The following is a 20,951-nucleotide window of genomic DNA, read 5'->3' as shown; positions in this document are numbered from 1 at the left end:
CTGTATAATATAATTACCTTAACAATGAAGTAACCACGGCTACTTTGATAAAAACAAAGCCGACATTACGGGATCCGGAAACACGAATAAACAACCACGATAATCCAATTAATGGTGTTGTTAAGAACGGCGAGGATTATGTGAAAGTATCTGCAAGATTAATTGGATTTATATAAATGTTTAATACGAATTGCGATTTAGGGTTAAGGTCGGTTGTGTTATAATAAGAATCACGAATGGCTTGGTGTTGTTTCTTAATTAAGTCCGTCGTTGGGCCGAGCATAAAGTGAATATTCGTATCTCCAAATCAATTTCGCGAATTATCAAAATATTGAACAAGAAATTAAAACTGGGTATTATAATATGGATTCGGGTTAACTAGTTTGGATTTGGGATTGGATCAGGGTTTGGGTCTTGGTAACCCGGTTTGATAAATGGGTTATAACCAAGTTACCACATTAGTCCTTGAGGTTTGGAGGATGACACAAAAAAAGGGATTAAACTTTATATTTTGGGTTAAAAGTGCCAAAACAAGAAAAGTATAATTTGTATATTTTATATAAATAGTTTAAACAATAATATATTAATAATTAATCTCCTCAATAAACGAAATATTTAAATAAATAACCCGAACATCGAACCGAGTCGGGTTTTTAATAAAAATAAAATTTCGAAAACCCGAGTTGTTGCTGTCTCCCATACTTTAGGGAATTTCGTCCCGATATTAAATAAAACTATAACAAAACCGTTAAATTTTTAAGAAAAGTAAGAGTTTTAAATATGATCCAAAATTAATCATAATACATAACTTTGAATAGTTGAAACAACGATTTAAATGAAAATTCAGTAAGGGCGCTTATATATAGGATGTACCATCGGCGTATCCACCATGTCCTTATCATCTTTACATTTGTACCATTATCTCAACTACTTACGATTCTATATTATGACACACAATTATTCGGATTATGATTTTCATGCGAGAACTTTGGTAATTATGTATGCATCCATAATTACTTAGATCGTCGGATGTGTAACGTCCCGATATTTCCTAGAATAATATTTAATACATTATTTAATTATGGCGTAATAGTTTAGTCAGATAAAAGGAGAAATAATAATAAAGAATTAATAAAATAATAAAGATGGAAGGTTAAGTAGGTTAATTAAAGGGCATAAGTATGGACCAAAAAGGAAAGATGGTTACGTTCATGGGCTTAAGGGAGTATAAATACCCCCTTAAACCCTAACCCTTCCATTTCCATCCATCTTATCTTTCAAGAATCTCTACACACTCAAAACACACACATAAACCCTTCCTTAAGGCCGTGAGAAGAAGAAGAGGATCCAAGATCAAAACCTAGCCTAAATCTTGATAAATTTTAACCTCTCAAGCAAGCTACAAGGTCATTGTTCATAACCAAGCTAAACCGTAACCTAAGAACGAGTAAAGTATGTTCTTGATCTATAAAGTTTATCTTTTTATAAACGGTTTGTTATGAGATTAAACCCTAGAGTAGATCGGGTATAAACGAACCATAAGGTAGCAAACTTGACGTTAAAATGGACTTAACAAACTTATGGTTATGAACGGCTCGTTTAGAGAAACCCTAGATTTAGTTTTGAACATATTTAGCCCTAAAGGTTCAAACTTTATGGTCACTGGGGTCAAGTTTTGGCCGAAAACGGTTGGGGAAACATTTATGGGTCCATACCGAGCCGTAATAAGTTGTTTGGGTTAAAAACGAGTAAAAATAATGATATTAAAGGACCAACCCGTAGCTAAGTATTCAGCTCGTTCGATTACTTTTGGACAAGTCGATTACTTTGTTGTATTCGTTTACTTTGTACAATTCACTTACTTTGTGCAACTCGATTACAATTTGGAAATCGCTTACGTTTTAAATCAGTCACTTTGTGAAACTCGCTTACATTGTTGTAATCGATTACTTTGTAAAAATCGATCACTTTGTGAAATTAGATTACAATGTACCATTGGATTACAATCTATCATTAGATTACAATGTATCATTGGATTACAATCTATCATTAGATTACAATGTATCATTGGATTACAATCTCTCATTAGATTACAGTGTATCATTGTATTACAATCTATCATTTGATTGCAATGTTCATTAGCTTACAATGTCCATTAGCTTACAATGTTCATTAGCTTACAATGTTCATTAGCTTAGTGTGTCGATTAGCTTACAATGCCCATTAGCTTACAATGTCCGTTAGCTTACAGTGTTCATTAGCTTAAAATGTCCATTAGCTTACAATGTCCATTAGCTTACAATGTGCATTAGCTTACAATATGGTCATTAGCTTACAATGTCTATTAGCTTACCGTGTTCATTAGCTTACAATGTCCATTAGCTTACAATGTTCATTAGGTTACAATGTGGTCATTAGCTTACAATGTGGTCATTAGCTTACAGTGTGCTCATTAGAATACAAATGCATTGGGGTTTAAGGTAAAATATTCTAAGTAAAATGTAATCTAAAACAAGACCATTAGATTAGACCAAACTTAGCCATTTTGGCTGAGATATGAACAATATAATTAGGAAAAGTATTGATACGTGTTATTATTATACAGTTAGCAGAGCTCAATTAAATAAATGGATAACGATTAACGGATAGCGAAACAGGAACCAGGTGAGTTTCTAGCCCCACTTCCTTGCTATGTTTTCGGGGCTGTGTGCATACTCGACGTGGGAGTTAATACACTCACCTTAAATGGTAAGTGTATGCCATGTAAGATTTATATGTTAAGTAATGTATGTCTTGAATGTGAATGGAAGCTTGTCGGTACGTGAACGATCTTTGGATATTGCATGCATTAACACGGAAGGTGATTATAGTTGTACGTATGGTATATGGAAGCAAGTGTATGAACGGTATGCGGGATCTATGTTTGATATAGTAGGTTAGGATGGAAAATCCCTCTAATCTCTATTGGATGTAGACCCGGGAAGTGACAGTGCAGATAAGGTCTTTGGATCTTATATAGTGTTCCTTTTATGGATAATATATAGGGTTCCTTCTATGGATAATGTATTGAGTTCCTATTATGGATAGTATATAGAGTTACTTCTATGGATAATGTATAGCGTTCTTTCTACGGATAATGTGTAGTGTTCCTTCTATGGATAATATATAAAGAGTTCTTTCTATGGAAAATATATATAGATTGTTCCTTCAATGGAGAATATATAGTATCGGCAATATTAATAGTTCTTTTTGTTGGAATCGATCTGCCCAAGACACATATTAGAGTTGATGTGGCTAGTACGTATTGATCCAAGTCGGTTTACCCAATAACAAGCTAGACAAACGCCACGATATTTATCATTAGATATTATCTAGTTAATAAATATCAACACTTATAATATTTGGAAAATGGTTTTCTAAATATTTACATTTGTGTGTTAAATAAATTATATGGATAATTTATAGAGATGTTATTTAAATTGCTTAAATAACATATTGCATGTTACTTATGTTATGTTTTATAACATAAACATAATAAGTAAAATAAATGGTAAGTAATAAAAGTGAATTTGAAATTTGGGTGGGAAATATCTCTTCCCTCTTCTCTCTCCTCCTTTTATTTCTTTCAAGACATGCAAGAGAAAGTATTGGAGGATCATAATTCTTGAACCAAGTAAATCACACTTTCTCTCTCACACACATCTTTCTCTTTTCTCTCCTCCATTGGAGCCGTAAACAAGAATGAGAAAAGGAAGAACAAAAGGGTTTGTTCTTGCAAGTATTAAGGACCCTAGCCACCTTGGTGTTTGTTGGAGCTCGTTGGGTATACAAGCTTGAGGTTTCCTCCATTGGAAGCTAGCCGTTCATATCTTTCATCCTCTTTATATTTCGGACTTGAAGGTATGATTCATGCAACACCCTATGGTTGTCTTTGATAGCATGTACTTCGTATATGTATCCGGGCATTGGGTTTTTTTTATATAAAACGTGTTTTATATGTATTGGTAAACAAGATTTAAAACTAATTATTTCTGCTGCGTTTTTCTATATAATGGGTTATATGGACTTTGATAATCTTGTTAAAACTCAACAATGGCATCAAGAGCCTCTTATACTGATACATGCTTCATAGATCTAAAATTTTCGGGTTTTATGGTGTGGTTCACCATATGGCCGAAATTTTTTTTGGGTTTTTGGTTACCCCTTAGTTCCTCAAGATTATACTTTACATGCATGTGATAATCTTGAAGAATAAAGTCATATGGATGATTAATTATTTTGTTTGGACAAAACCCGAAAATTACGGTTTTGTTCCTCTTGGTCGAAAGTTTTATGGGTAAGCGGGGAACCATTTTGGTCTTCTAAGACCTTGATATTTGAATGTGCATTTGGATGTTCATAACCTAGCCATGACCTTTGGATGTGTGTTTGTGTTGTGATTTATTCTGTTTATTCAATTTGGTTGTAATATTCATTTATTTGGGTTTGTAATCTATTTATTCATTTCATTTTGGTTTGTAATAATAAGTAGATTAGTTGTATTTCTTTTACTAGAGAAAATGTATTAGGATATGTTTTTTTTTTTGTAAAAGAAGAAGCAACAAAGTTACAGTTTTGGTTTTGGGCCTTAATGGACCTCATAGTCCAAGATGGGATTTTAGCCCAATGACCAAAGCCCAAACTGTGACAATCGTCAATTTCAGGTTAACTCCGTTAACTCAACTCCGTCAATTCAAACTTAAGATCATTGAATCTATAACGCACACTTCATTACATTTAAACTAGGGTTTAAATGACGCTTAACACTTACTACGTGTGTAGTCTTTCGGGATTTGCACCGAAACGCAAACGAGTTAACGCAAACGATTGGTGAATAAACGAAAAATGTCAAAACAGTAATTATGTGATAATTCTGTGTTAGACTTATGTGTTATGTGATAACATGGTTATAAACGTTAACTCAAGATGTAAACAAGTTAGTTTAAGCTAGGAAAAGTAATACTTAGAAGTGGAGGGGCCAGAGTGTAACATAGATTACTATAAATACATCATTAACAATTAACCCTAACTTATTTTCTTTCACCACAAGAATTCCGATCGGCCTCTCCTTCCTTGTGAACCCTTGGCTGCCGTCACCTATACACACACATACAACCATCAATTCAAGATTTTGATTGAAGAATTAGGTGCTAGGAAGGTATAATCGATTATCCTATGCATCCTTTATACTTGATTTTGATGTTTGTTGGGTTAACTACAAACCCTAGCTGCCGATTTTCTTATGGTGTTGTGTTAATATGATTGTTGTTGATTTGTTAATGATATGATAACTAGAATTGATATTGTTACATACTAATTACTTGTGTCTTTGATTTGAGTTCAAACAAAAACCCTAATCATGTATGTAATGTGTAATTGATGTGCATGGATGGTGTTTATGGAGTCTAGAGTGTTATATGAATGCATGATAGTTCATAGATTGTTAATATGTTGAGTTTGGATGCAAACAGTTTCTGGACAGAATGTGTTATTGATGTTTAAGTGACTGTAACGATGTGTAAATATGAAAATTGGTTGAGATTATTGATACTACAGTAAACTAGGTTGAGTCTAGTTTCTAAAGAATATAAACTTGTAATTTTTGGACAAGTAGAAGTTAACTTTTATGATTTTACAAAAACGTTGTGAAAAGCTGAGCTGTTAGACCTGCTGTTAGGATGTTTTGTAAATATTATATCTCATGAACTACGAGACCAATTGGGTTGGTTCCACTTCTGGAAGTTGACTTATTGAGTTAGGAACCTAACCCAAGTGGTCTTGAATTTATTGGATTTTTCGTTTAACGGGAATTGCAAATAACATACTGTTGCGCATGAATTTGACTGTTATGAGTTTGCTGTAATGATTTGATGATTGTGAGAAAACTATGCGGAATAAAAATATAATAAAATATGTTCTGGAAACCTAAGACATATACGCTTCTGTAATGATTTTTGGTAAATTAATTGAGATGCTATGATCGGTGGAATAGTACAATCTTTCAAGTAGAATTTCTGTCTCGGTGAAACTAGCTGCTGAGTTTTGTGAAAATGCATGAAACATGATACTTGCTATATAATTGTTATGTTTTGACCAAATTACCCTTGTGGGAAATAATTGCTAATTGATTGTCATAATTTGACCAAATTGCCCTTATGGGGAATAATGGCTAGTTAATTGTCATGATTTGACCAAAATGCCCTTACGGGGAGAAATTGCTAGTGATGTACTTTATGAATACATGACACGAAAATACTTGCTTACACATGTAATGTATCACAACTACACTTGTTAAAGTCACACACGATTCACAAACGAAACACGAAACATGTTATGTGCATAGGTATTATGTGCCGGGTCTAGAGACTCGATAATATTCCGACACTTAGAAAAATCTCTTTGTTGTTTTAGAACGCTAGAGAAAGTTTTTCTGTGACGCGCATCTTGGTGATTTAATTTGGGAATTTCTTCGCAAACAGTGAGTTTCACTTTCCCCTTTTTAAACTTTTTAAACGCTTTTCACTTGGGGGAGATAACATACTCCGAAACGCATTTAAGATTTTGTTAATATAGATTATATATCACTTGTAAAGACTAAGTGGCAAACGCGTTAACTAAAGTCCTTCATTCACATCGAACCGTTTAATATTGGATAATAGCGAGTCATTGTTGAGTAGTACTACTGGGTTTGACAAACCCCACCCAACGCTAAACTCGACTGGAGGTCGAGTGGGTGTAATCTTGGCTAAACACATACCATGGTCTGGATGACCTGGTGGCAAGGCAAATTGATAAACAGTCAGCTTCGGTGTCGAACACTTAGTGATACTTGTTTTATAGGCTAGCTACCTATAGATATATAATTGACATAACACTATCTTGTAACGAAAAACGCTGTAACGCAAAACGCTGAACGCAAACGCTAAACGCTTTATTTTATTTAAACTTGTGAACTCACCAACCTTGTGTTGACACTTTTAGTATGTTATTTTCAGGTAGCCGAGGCGGGTGCGCGGTTTAGGAACATGCATTGCTTGAAACATTTTTAATTATGCAAACTTATCTTAAACTGTTATCATTGGGTTTTAAGTCGTCCTGCGTGACGCAACATTGGTTTCTATGGTTTACGCTTCCACATTTAATTACTTGTAAACGTTTTCATGGTTTTGAAACTTTGTTTTATGGTTTGATTATAACTAATGATTCCGATCCTGTTAGTTCACACACTCTGACGGTAAAACTCCGTTAGTGGATTTTTAGGGTGTGACAGATTGGTATCAGAGCCATTGGTTATAGCGAACTAGAAGCTGCACGCATACTAGACTATAACCGCGACGACCCATTAGTTATAATGATACGCACTGCATAGATTTGTGTAGTCTTTGTTATCTTATCTCTTTACCTCTTTCACTCATACGCGGGCGCATACATGGCTTACCTGTAGGAATGTGGACGCCGCCATCCTCATCACTATCTGATCCGATGACTCATGCTCACGGGAAGGAACCGCAGTTACCTACCGCATCGCAACCCCGAGTAATCCCGGAACTCGAAGCTCCCGCACCGAAGAGGTACCGCCTATCCGGAGGCATATACGAAAACGACGTTAGCTGGGATTGGTACCCTAACATGATTAGACGTATGGTCTATCGCGAGCAAGTTCCCCCGTTACCTCACCCGAACCACCCTGCTTATCCCAACACCCTACCACCCATAACCGAACCTATAGAGCGAGTTCTCGCAGCTGTTGTCTCATGCTTGGAGCGTGACGTGGGTTACATGCGCTACACGAGAGCTAACGTTTCCGGACTGTTAAAAGATGGAACCGAGACTAAGGAGGAGATTGCCCGCATGGCAGCGGCAATGAAGGAAATGCAAGAGGCTAGTGATCAACAGATGAAGATTATGAGAAAGATGCAAGCCGAGATGATAGACTTGCAAGAGCAACTCCAAGTAGCAAGGACCCGGATCGAGATGGCTTTAGAGCGTTGCGATGTCTTACAAATGCAAATTGCTCAGAACGCAGCCGAACCTGAGGCAGAACCTGAGGCAGAGCCTGAAGAGGAACCCGAAGAAGATCCCGAGGAGGAACCTGAGGAGGATCCCGAGGTGGAACCCGAAGAGGAACCGGAGGACGAACCGGCTGAGCCAGAGGAACACTCAGAGGTGTTCTTAGGCGACGACATCTCCGGATGATAACACCTAGATGTCTGGAAGAAACGCTGGACACGGTCGCGGTAACATCAACTTGACTGCAGCAGAACTCCAAACTCTGATGAACGACCATGCGGCGGCCGCTCTAGCCGCACATGTTCAGAACCAAGCTGGAGGTCCAATTGGAACGTGTACCTTCAAGAACTACCTTGATAGTACGTTTAAGAGCACTGAGGGAGCTATAGGCTTCCTGCCTTGGGCTGAGAAGGCCGAGTCGGCATTTGAGATGTGTAATTGTCCCCCTGCCAGTAGGGTCAAATTCGCTGCTGGAACACTTGAGGATTCTGCCCTCACTTGGTGGAATTCGAATGTACAGATCCTTGGATTGGAACTGGCTAACGCGATGAACTGGGAGGAGTCCAAAAACATGATGAGAGAGGAGTACTGTCCGAGAGAGGAGATTTCGAAGTTAGAGTCAGAATTTTGGTCACTGAAGATGGTGGGCTCAGAAATCGAAGCCTACACTACTCGTTCTCACGAGTTAGCGGTGATGTGTCCGCGGGTGGTAGATCCGCTGAGTAAGAGGATTGAAATGTATATTGATGGGTTAGCACCGCAAATTCAGGGCATGGTGACGTCTTCCAGACCAGCCACGATTCAACAAGCGATCCGTTTAGCTCACAAACTGATGGATCAAGCTGTGACCCAAGGTGCGTTACCACCTAGGGGTTCAACCACTAAAGCCCGTGACAACCCGAGCAATGATAACAACAGCAACAGCAACCCGAGCAGCGGAAAGAGGAAGTTCGACAACACCAGATCCTCGTCCTCGAACCTCCCACAGCAACAACACTACCGTAAGCCCGAATTCACTCGGTGCTTTAACAATCAAAGTCACAACAACAATAACAACGGTAGCGGGCAGGGTTCGAGCGGATATGCTGGGAAATATCCGAAGTGCAATAAGTGCAACTATCATCATGTTGGCCCGTGTGACCGTGTCAAGTGTCAGAGATGCGGAAAGATGGGTCACCAGGCGAAGGAATGTAGAGGAGACCTTGCGGCAAAGGGTGCTCCTAAACCACCTATGACGACGAAGGGATGTTTCGAATGTGGGCAGGAAGGTCATTTCAGGAAAGATTGTCCCAAGCTAAAACAGAACGACAACAACGGAGGTAATGGAAGTGGCAGTAGTGGTGGAAGCAATGGCAAGGGAAGAGCTTTTGTAATTGGGTCGGGTCAAGCCCGCAATGATCCGCACGTGGTGACTGGTAAGTTCCCTGTGAACGATTGTTTTGCTTCTATATTGTTTGACACTAGAGCTGATAGGAGTTTTGTGTCGAAAGCCTTTAGCCAACTCTTAGACTTAACTCCAACTCCGTTAGATGCTAAGTTTCCTGTTGAATTAGCTGACGGTAAGACTATAGTAACGACGCATGTACTTGCGGGATGTAAGTTAAAACTGTCAGGTCATGTCTTTGATATCGACCTTATTCCTTTTACGCTTAGTAGTTTCGATGTCGTGGTCGGCATGGACTGGTTATCCGAGAACCGAGCGGAGATTATATGTCACGACAAGATAGTTCACATTACTACCCCTTCCGGCGAGATCATTTCAATCCGGGGTGAGAGAAGCGGCATGACCACCAGCGTCATTACCCTTATGAAGGCGCAGAAGTATCTACGAAAGGGTCATCCGGCAATTTTGGCAGAGATTGTTGAGAAACCCGCGGAGGAGAAGCGAATTGAAGATATACCTGTTGTGCGAGATTTTCCGGAAGTTTTCCCGGAGGATTTGCCTGGACTCCCTCCTATTCGTCAAGTCGAATTCCAAATCAAGTTGACACCCGGTGCAGCACCCATAGCACGAGCCCCGTATCGGCTCGCACCGGCGGAGCTTCAGGAACTGTCCACTCAGTTGCAAGATTTGTTGGATAAGGGTTTTATCCGACCTAGCTCATCGCCATGGGGAGCCCCTGTCTAATTTGTCAGAAAGAAGGACGGGACTTTCCGAATGTGTATCGACTACCGGGAGTTGAACAAGGTGACAGTCAAGAACCGTTATCCTTTACCCCGAATTGATAATTTGTTTGACCAGCTCCAAGGATCGAGTTACTACTCGAAGATCGATCTGCGATCCGGTTACCATCAGCTAAGAGTGCGCGAAGAGGATATTTCAAAGACGGCTTTCAGAACACGGTATGGTCACTACGAGTTTTCGGTTATGCCTTTTGGCCTAACCAACGCACCAGCCGTATTTATGGATCTCATGAATCGAGTACCTCGACAAGTTTGTGATTGTTTTCATTGATGATATTCTCGTCTACTCCAAGAACGAGGCTGACCACGAAGAGCACTTGAGGTTAATTCTGGAGTTGTTGAAGAAGGAACAACTGTATGCTAAACTCTCGAAATGTGAGTTTTGGCTTCACGAAGTTCACTTTTTAGGACATGTGATCAACGAGAATGGCATCCATGTCGATCCCGGTAAGGTAGAGGCCATAAAAAATTGGGAAGCACCTAAGACTCCGACTGAGGTGCGGCAATTCCTAGGACTGGCCGGCTACTACCGACGTTTCATCGAGGGATTTTCAAAGATTGCTCAACCCCTCACCGCTTTGACTCACAAAGGCACTAAGTATAATTGGGGTGACGCGCAAGAATCCGCTTTTCAACTGTTGAAAACCAAACTCTGTAGCGCCCCTATTCTAGCCCTCCCCGAGGGGACGGAAAATTTTGAGGTACACTGTGACGCATCTATACAAGGTCTCGGTTGTGTGCTGATGCAACTCGAGAAGGTTATAGCTTATGCCTCTCGACAACTACGGGTTCACGAGAAGAACTACACGACCCATGATTTGGAACTTGGAGCTGTGGTGTTCGACCTTAAGATATGGAGGCATTACTTGTACGGTACCAGGTTTACCATTTACACCGACCACAAGAGTCTCCAACATATCTACGATCAGAAGGAGCTGAACATGCGACAGCGTCGTTGGGTCGAGCTGCTTAAAGATTACGATTGTGCCATCAAGTACCACCCTGGCAAGGCCAATGTAGTGGCCGACGCACTCAGTAGAAAAGAAACAGATAAACCCAGACGAGTGCGAGCATTGCAACTCACGATTCATGCAAACTTACCCGACCAGATTCGCGAGGTGCAACTTGAAGCTTTGAAAGATGATAATCTTCCATCGGAACTCATGCGGGGCATGAACAAGCAACTTGAAACCAGATTGGACGGGGTCCGATATTTTGAGAACCGGATTTGGATTCCACGGTTCGGAGAGTTGAGAACTCTGGTGATGGACGAAGCCCACAAGTCCCGATATTCTATCCACCCTGGCTCAGACAAAATGTATCATGATTTAAAGGCACTTTACTGGTGGCCGAACATGAAAGCCGACATTGCCACCTACGTGAGAAAATGCTTGACTTGCGCCCGAGTCAAAATAGAATACCAGAAACCATCTGGCCTACTACAACAACCGGAACTCCCAATGTGGAAATGGGAACACATCTCAATGGATTTTATCACGGGTTTACCTAAGACACCGACGGGATGCGATACCATCTGGATGATCGTTGACCGGTTGACTAAGTCTGCACACTTCTTAGCGATTAAGGAATCAGACAAAATGGAGAGACTGACTCGTGTTTACATGAAAGAAGTGGTGTCTAGACACGGAGTGCCTGTCTCAATCATTTCTGATCGAGATCCTCGTTTCACTTCGCATTTTGGAAGTCGCTGCAAAGCGCACTAGGCACCCGTCTTTATATGAGTACAGCATACCATCCTCAGACGGATGGGCAAAGTGAACGAACTATTCAGACCCTGGAGGATATGTTGTGTGCATGCGTGTTGGATTTCGGAAAAGGTTGGGAACCTCACTTACCTTTGGTAGAGTTTTCGTATAATAACAGCTACCACGCAAGTATTAAAGCAGCGCCGTTTGAAGCGCTGTACGGACGAAAGTGTCGATCACCACTCTGCTGGGCAGAGGTGGGTGACAGCCAAATCACTGGTCCAGAACTGGTACTCGAAACTTCGGAAAAGATTGTTCAAATCCGAATTCGCATGGCAGCAGCACGAGATCGCCAAAAGAGTTACGCCGACAAGCGCCGAAAACCTCTCGAATTTCAAGTGAACGACCAAGTGTTACTCAAAGTCTCACCTTGGAAAAGTGTGGTTCGCTTTGGTAAGCGAAACAAACTCAACCCACGATATGTTGGTCCCTATCGAATAACTGAGAGCATTGGTCCGGTGGCGTACCGACTGGACCTACCAACAGAACTCAGTGGCGTACACAATGTATTCCACGTGTCCAATTTGAAGAAATGCCGGTCCGATGAAACCCAAGTAGTCCCTTTGGATGAACTACAAGTTGATGAACAGTTGCGTTTCATTGAAGAACCAGTCGAAGTTTTGGATTGGGAAACAAAAACACTCAAGCACAGCAAGATTCCAATCGTTAAGGTTCGATGGAACTCGAGACGTGGACCGGAGTTCACGTGGGAACGCGAGGATCAAATGATGAAAAAGTATCCTCACCTTTTTGAAGGGCTAACCAAACACAGAATACCGCGAAACCCGGCAAACCGTCAGAAATCACCGGAGTTATGAATTAAATTTCGGGACGAAATTTCTTTCTGCTATGGGATGATATGACAAACTGAAATTTTTCTTACTTTTTCAGACACTCATCACGACTTGACTCAAATTTTTGGGACGAAAATTCTTTAACATGAGAATGATGTGACAATCGTCAATTTCAGGTTAACTCCGTTAACTCAACTCCATCAATTCAAACGTAAGATCATTGAATCTATAACGCACACTTCATTACATTTAAACTAGGGTTTAAATGACGCTTAACACTTACTACATGTGTAGTCTTTCGGGATTTGCACCGGAACGCAAACGAGTTAACGCAAACGATTGGTGAATAAACGAAAAACGTCAAAACAGTAATTATGTGATAATTATGTGTTAGACTTATGTGTTATGTGATAACATGGTTATAAACGTTAACTCAAGATGTAAACAAGTTAGTTTAAGCTAGGAAAAGTAATACTTAGAAGTGGAGGGGCCAGAGTGTAACATAGATTATTATAAATACATCATTAACAATTAACCCTAACTTATTTTCTTTCCCCACAAGAATTCCGATCGGCCTCTCCTTCCTTGTGAACCCTTGGCTGCCGTCACCTATACACACACATACAACCATCAATTCAAGCTTTTGATTGAAGAATTAGGTGCTAGGAAGGTATAATCGATTATCCTATGCATCCTTTATACTTGATTTTGATGTTTGTTGGGTTAACTACAAACCCTAGCTGCCGATTTTCTTATGGTGTTGTGTTAATATGATTGTTGTTGATTTGTTAATGATATGATAACTAGAATTGATATTGTTACATACTAATTACTTGTGTCTTTGATTTGAGTTCAAACATGTGACAACCGGTAAATTCCCAAACCCATAAGCTAAGTAATCAACCTAATAATTAGGTGATTATAAATATTAAGCGCGTGCATTTGTTATGTGCGCCCTGCGCGAGCGCGCCATGTTAGTCAGCGCGTGCAGTTGTTATGTGCAACCTGCGCGAGCGCACCATGTTAAGAACCAGCGTGAGCATTTATGCGCCATGCGTGAACGTTTTGGCCTTATGTTTTTCATGAAACTTTATGTTGCCTAAATGGGTTGACCGTCACGCATGGGGCTAAGGCGGGTGCATCCCAAAACCAATTATGCGCGTGCGGGAGGGGAACTAACCTACCCGCATGGCGGGAACGTTGAGAGCTAGTTTGTCTGAAGCTCCAAGATGGAATTGACTTCAACATGACTGATCACTATGTTGAAATACCAAGACCACCTGGAGAATCTACAAATGAAACTCAAATGTCCCTAACTGCGAGAAGGTTACGTATCTACCCGCAGCAAAGAAATGTCCTACACGCAGAAAGCTATGCGCACAAAGTTATACGCGCAGAACACTTAGTCTATTCTCCAGTTATAAGGAGATTACTCCCGCCCGAAAGGAAACAGTAGTGTGTTTCAGAGATTTTCCACTTTTTACTGTACACTGACAAAAGTACCTGAAAAAGCACACTGTAACATGAAAAGTCAACTGTCAGCCACCCTATTCTCACCAACCCCAGACCTGCATGTTCTGTCCCAATCAAATCAAAATCTTTTATCCACCACTCCACTCTTAAGTAAATAATAATAACTTCCATACTTTATCATCATTACATTTAGATATGAAAAGATTTCAATCCCCTAAAGCAAGGGACTGTGTTCCCTTGAGTTTGCCTATAAATATGTAACCTAAATCATCACTCAAAACACACTTCAAAGAACTGCAAACTTGCACTAATCATCTCCCAAGCATCCATTATTTTCGATTCCGTTCCAGTTACTAGACCTTCAAATTCAAAGACCAACACCAAGAAAACCCGAATCTCGACTAAATCCCTTAACAAGAACCACAGGTGAGTCTCACAGCCCCTATTTTCACTGTTTTCACTGTTTTTAAACTACTTTCGGGGCGAGGGACACGTACTTAAATAATGTTTTATCATGGTATACTTACAAGCTATGCAAACGATTACGTGTTTAAGTTATGTTTCATGATGAGCAATGCGAACAGTTATCTATGGTATTTCGATGTTAGTGCACCAGATTCGAGTAAGTGATCACTTTACCATTGGAACTCTAAGGGTAGGGACTGCTGGTTTGATCCGCCCACTCGTAGGGGTCGCACCTCTTACACAGACGAGTGCCTAGTATGGTCATGGGGCAGTACTATGGGTTTGAGCCCGCTCGTAGAGGTCGCTCCTCTTACGCAGACGAGCGCCTTGTTTTCCGGCACAACGTCCGCGCGTAACCCGCGGGACGGTATTACAGTATTATTCGCTCGTAGTGGCAGCGCCACTTACTCAGACGAGCACAGTTTTCCAGAAGTGTCCGCGCGTAACCCGCGGGACGGTATTACATTATTTTAGCTCGTAGTGGCAGCGCCACTTACACAGACGAGCACAGTTCCCAGAAATGTTCGCGCGTAAACCGCGCAACGAGTTTATCAGAATACGTTGATAGATCTATGTTTTACCAAGCATGTATTTAATAATGCTATCAGAATTATGTTTCAGAATGATTTGTATCGAGATTATGATGCAATACGATTTATCAAGTTACTAAAACTTGTGAACTCACTCAGTTTATACTGATTCAAATATTTCTACGTGTCTTTCAGGAGATAACTAGGTAGCGCATGGAGTCACACTTAGAGCACCTCACGCTGAACATCTAAAACTAGCTTTTTGGAAGATTTTAGTTCTATCCCTTCGATGCGCGTGGTTGTACCCGCCGCGCAAAGGGGATATGGCGTGGAAATCTTCAACAGTTTTTTATACTTGGATGTTTTTATGTAATCTTTAAACAATGTAATGTATTTGTATTAAACATTTCATGCGCAATGAAAATCTTTGAATGTTTTGCAATGGCCCGTGCTTAATTATCAATCCCCACTCGTGCACGCCCGGCTGTTTCCGCCGCTCAGGGCCGGGTGTGACAGATTGGTATCAGAGCACTGGTTATAGCGAACTAGGAAAAGAAGTTTTAACCTAGACTATAACCGTTGGGGAATCGCATGAAATATTTTTCAAAGAAAATATTTTCAAAAGAAACTGTACACACACTTAGGAACACGGGTCACACTGTCTAGTAAATAATGATAACATAATGTACCCAGAGTACATGCGCTAAGTCTAATATATTTTCACCCTGTTTAAGCAAGAATGCCTCCAACCAGAGCCAAGGGAATTACCATGACGCCCGAGGAACTCGCGGAAATAATCGCGCAAGCGATCGCAACACATGAGGCCAGCAAGGCCGAATCAAGTCAGGGTCGTCAGAACGAGACCCCAGAACCCGAATCAGGAGCCTTGGACAAAGGATGCTCCTATAAGACATTCATGGCCTGTAAGCCTTGGCCATTCAAGGGAACCGAAGGGGCCATTGGGCTCTACAACTGGATTGACAAGATGGAGACAGTTCTCTCCATTAGCGGATGTAGTGAGAACCAGAAGGTCCTTTACGCGACCTGCATGTTCCAAGAGGCAGCTTCGTCTTGGTGGAAGCTTCAAACGAAAACTTTGGGGCGAGAAGTTGCTCTCCACAAGACCTGGGAGGAACTGAAGGAAATGATGATGAGAAAGTTCTGCTCTCGCGCAGAAATCCAGAGTCTGCAGCAGGAATTCTGGAACCACACCATGGTAGGAACGGATATCGACGCCTACAACAACCGGTTCAATGAGCTTTGCCAGTTGGTGCCAGACATGGCAAACACGGAGGAAAAGAAGATCGAGAGGTATATTTTTGGGTTACCTCCTGTTGTTAGGGTTCCGCTCAACGCCGCAGCGCCTCCAACCTTTGATGAGGCGGGTAGCGCGGGCCATCACCCTTACAAGGGATACGGTCCGTGCGGGTATGTTAACTACGCGCGGAATCGAGCAGCGAACCTCTGATCCCAAGAGGAAGTGGAACTCTCACCACCGAGGGTCCGACTCCAAGCAGCCACCGTTCAAGAAGCAGGAAAGCGCAAGGGTTTACGCGATCCAAGCCGCGGAGCCATCAAGGAAAGGATACAGTGGCCCTTACCCATGGTGCAACAAATGCAAGTTTCACCACGAGGGTGAATGCGCGAGCGTCACGTGCGCCAAATGTAACAGGCCAGGACACAAGACGGTGAATTGCCGTGCTAAAGAAGCTGGAGCCAATGACAACTGCTACGCATGCGGAAAGCCAGGGCATTTCAGTCGGGATTGCCCGCAAAGGGGAAACCAAGCTCGCGGGAGAGCTTTTGTGATCAGCGCGGGTGAAGCTAAAGAAGAGCCGAATGTGGTAACCGGTACGTTTTTGCTTAACGGCCATTTTGCATCTGTCTTATTTGATACTGGCGCTGACCTGAGCTTTATATCTGCTGAGTTTAAAAACTCCCTAGGCTTAGCAACCAGTAGGCTAGACACGCCTTATACTATAGAACTAGCCAATGGTAGGCAGTTATGCGCGAACGAAAGAACTGAACAATGTGTAATAGTCATGGGAGGTCACGGGTTCAATATTAACTTGTTGCCAATAGACTTGGGAAGTTTTGACATTGTGGTAGGTATGGATTGGTTAGTCGAGAACCGCGCGGAAGTTATTTGCCATGAGAAGCAGGTTCGGATCCCACTGTTGAACGGAGAAACCTTGGTAATTCAAGGGGAAAGAAGGGGAGTTGCGACGAAACTGATTTCGTGCCTAAAGGCGCGAAAGTGCCTAAGGAAAGGGTGCTACGCCTTCCTGGCGCATGTCGTAGAGAAGAAAGGAGACGAGCGAAGAATTGAAGACTTACCAGTAGTGCGCGAATTTCCAGAAGTTTTTCCTGAAGATTTGCCGGATTACCGCCGCCGCGACAAGTCGAGTTTCGTATTGATTTGGTCCCAGGAGCTGCGCCAGTAGCTCGAGCGCCTTATCGATTAGCTCCATCTGAGATGCAAGAGCTATCCAATCAGTTACAGGAACTATTGGATAAGGGTTTCATACGCCCAAGCTTTTCACCTTGGGGAGCTCCAGTACTGTTTGTTAAGAAGAAGGATGGTTCGTTCAGAATGTGTATTGACTACAGGGAGCTGAACAAGCTGACAGTCAAGAATCGGTACCCCTTACCGAGGATTGACGACTTATTTGACCAGTTGCAGGGATCCAGTTATTATTCGAAGATAGATCTACGGTCAGGATACCACCAACTTAGGGTCCATGAGGAAGATGTGCCGAAAACAGCCTTCCGAACTAGATACGGCCATTATGAGTTCTTAGTGATGCCTTTCGGGCTAACTAATGCGCCGGCTGTATTCATGGATCTGATGAACCGCGTATGCAAACCATATTTGGACAAGTTTGTGATTGTGTTTATAGATGATATTCTGATTTACTCTCGGACCAAGGCCGAGCATGAGCAACACTTGAGATCGATTTTGGAATTGTTGAGGAAAGAAAAGTTGTATGCGAAGTTTTCCAAGTGCGAGTTTTGGCTTAGAGAAGTTCACTTTCTCGGTCACGTTGTAAACGAGAAAGGAATTCACGTTGATCCTTCCAAAGTCAAGGCCATCGAAAACTGGGAAGCGCCAAAAACCCCAACTGAGGTGAGGCAATTCCTAGGACTAGCTGGCTACTATCGACGCTTCATTGAGAACTTCTCCAAGATAGCTCTACCTCTGACCGCGCTAACTCAGAAAGACAAGAAGTTTGTTTGGAACTGAAAGAGAACGGCAATCTATATTTCGCTAACCGCATATGGGTCCCTCTCAAGGGAGGATTGCGCGAGCAAGTATTAAACGAAGCTCACAAGACGCGGTATTCCGTACATCCTGGCGCAGACAAGATGTACCAAGATGTTAAAACGCTGTATTGGTGGCCCAATCTTAAAGGCGCCATCGCGACGTATGTCAGTAAGTGCCTGACGTGTTCGAAGGTAAAGGCTAAATACCAGAAACCATCAGGATTGCTTCAACAGCCAGAAATTCCCATGTGGAAGTGGGAACAAATCTCTATGGACTTCATCACCAAACTGCCAAGGACACCTGGGGGCTATGACACAATATGGGTTATTGTGGATCGGCTAACTAAGTCAGCGCACTTCCTGCCGATCAAGGAAACCGATAGGATGGAAAAGTTAGCCCGATTGTATATTCGAGAAGTAGTTTCAAAACATGGAGTCCCAGTGTCCATCATTTCTGATAGAGATAGTCGGTTCACCTCAAGGTTTTGGAGATCGTTACAAGGAGCTTTAGGTACTCGTCTGGACATGAGTACGGCTTATCATCCTCAAACGGATGGGCAAAGCGAGCGAACAATCCAGACATTGGAAGATATGCTACGCGTGTGCGCAATCGATTTCGAAGGTAGCTGGGATACTCATCTTCCATTGGTTGAATTTTCTTACAACAATAGCTATCACACAAGCATTAAGGCTGCGCCGTTCGAAGCTTTGTATGGGCGCAAGTGTAGATCCCCACTATGCTGGGCTGAAGTAGGTGACAAGCAAATGACTGGTCCAGAATTGATCCAGGAAACAACAGACAAGATTTTTCAGATAAGGGATCGCCTTAAGACAGCGCGCGACAGACAGAAGAGCTACGCAGATGTGCGAAGGAAACCATTGGAATTTCAAGTAGGGGATAAAGTACTTTTGAAAGTCTCTCCATGGAAAGGAGTCCCCCGTTTCGGCAAGCGAGGAAAGTTGAATCCACGCTACATTGGACCATTTGAGATCCTGGAAAGGATCGGTCCGGTTGCTTATAAGCTCCGTTTACCCGCCGAACTCAGTGGAGTTCATAATACGTTCCATGTGTCCAACCTCAAAAAGTGCTTATCTGACGAAACGTTGATTTTGCCGTTGGAAGAGATTCACATCGACAAACAGCTGCACTTCGTAGAAGAACCTATAGCAGTAACCGATTGGAAAGAACAAAAGTTACGCAGAAGCAAAATCAAGTTAGTAAAGGTTCAATGGAACTCGAGGCGTGGGCCTGAATTTCACTTGGGAAAGAGAAGACCAGATGCGCACGAAATACCCACACCTCTTTCAGAGCATGGCTTCTGACAGCAACGTCTCCTAAATTTCGGGACGAAATTCGTTTAACGAGGGGAGAATGTGACAACCGGTAAATTCCCAAACCCATAAGCTAAGTAATCAACCTAATAATTAGGTGATTGTAAATATTAAGCGCGTGCATTTGTTATGTGCGCCCTGCGCGAGCGCGCCATGTTAGTCAGCGCGTGCAGTTGTTATGTGCAACCTGCGCGAGCGCACCATGTTAAGAACCAGCGTGAGCATTTGTTATATGCGCCATGCGTGAACGTTTTGGCCTTATGTTTTTCATGAAACTTTATGTTGCCAAAATGGGTTGACCGTCACGCATGAGGCTAAGGCGGGTGCATCCCAAAACCAATTATGCGCGTGCGGGAGGGGAACTAACCTACCCGCATGGCGGGAACGTTGAGAGCTAGTTTGTCTGAAGCTCCAAGATGGAATTGACTTCAACATGACTGATCACTATGTTGAAATACCAAGACCACCTGGAGAATCTACAAATGAAACTCAAATGTCCCTAACTGCGAGAAGGTTACGTATCTACCCGCAGCAAAGAAATGTCCTACACGCAGAAAGCTATGCGCACAAAGTTATACGCGCAGAACACTTAGTCTATTCTCCAGTTATAAGGAGATTACTCCCGCCCGAAAGGAAACAGTAGCGTGTTTCAGAGATTTTCCACTTTTTACTGTACACTGACAAAAGTACCTGAAAAAGCACACTGTAACATGAAAAGTCAACTGTCAGCCACCCTATTCTCACCAACCCCAGACCTGCATGTTCTGTCCAAATCAAATCAAAATCTTTTATCCACCACTCCACTCTTAAGTAAATAATAATAACTTCCATACTTTATCATCATTACATTTAGATATGAAAAGATTTCAATCCCCTAAAGCAAGGGACTGTGTTCCCTTGAGTTTGCCTATAAATATGTAACCTAAATCATCCCTCAAAACACACTTCATAGAACTGCAAACTTGCACTAATCATCTCCCAAGCATCCATTATTTTCGATTCCGTTCCAGTTACTAGGTAAGCCGAGGTTATAAACTTGAGATCTACTTTCCAAACCTTATATTCTCCTATTTCTTATATACTTCTTGCTATTT

This window comes from Bidens hawaiensis, unplaced genomic scaffold (genome assembly GCF_021521415.1).
Source record: "Bidens hawaiensis isolate Kalapana, Puna unplaced genomic scaffold, B.hawaiensis_p1.1 tig00030191_1, whole genome shotgun sequence".
NCBI lineage: Eukaryota > Viridiplantae > Streptophyta > Magnoliopsida > Asterales > Asteraceae > Bidens > Bidens hawaiensis.
The sequence above is the reverse complement of the archived record's forward strand: the minus strand, read 5'-3'. Positions refer to the sequence as shown.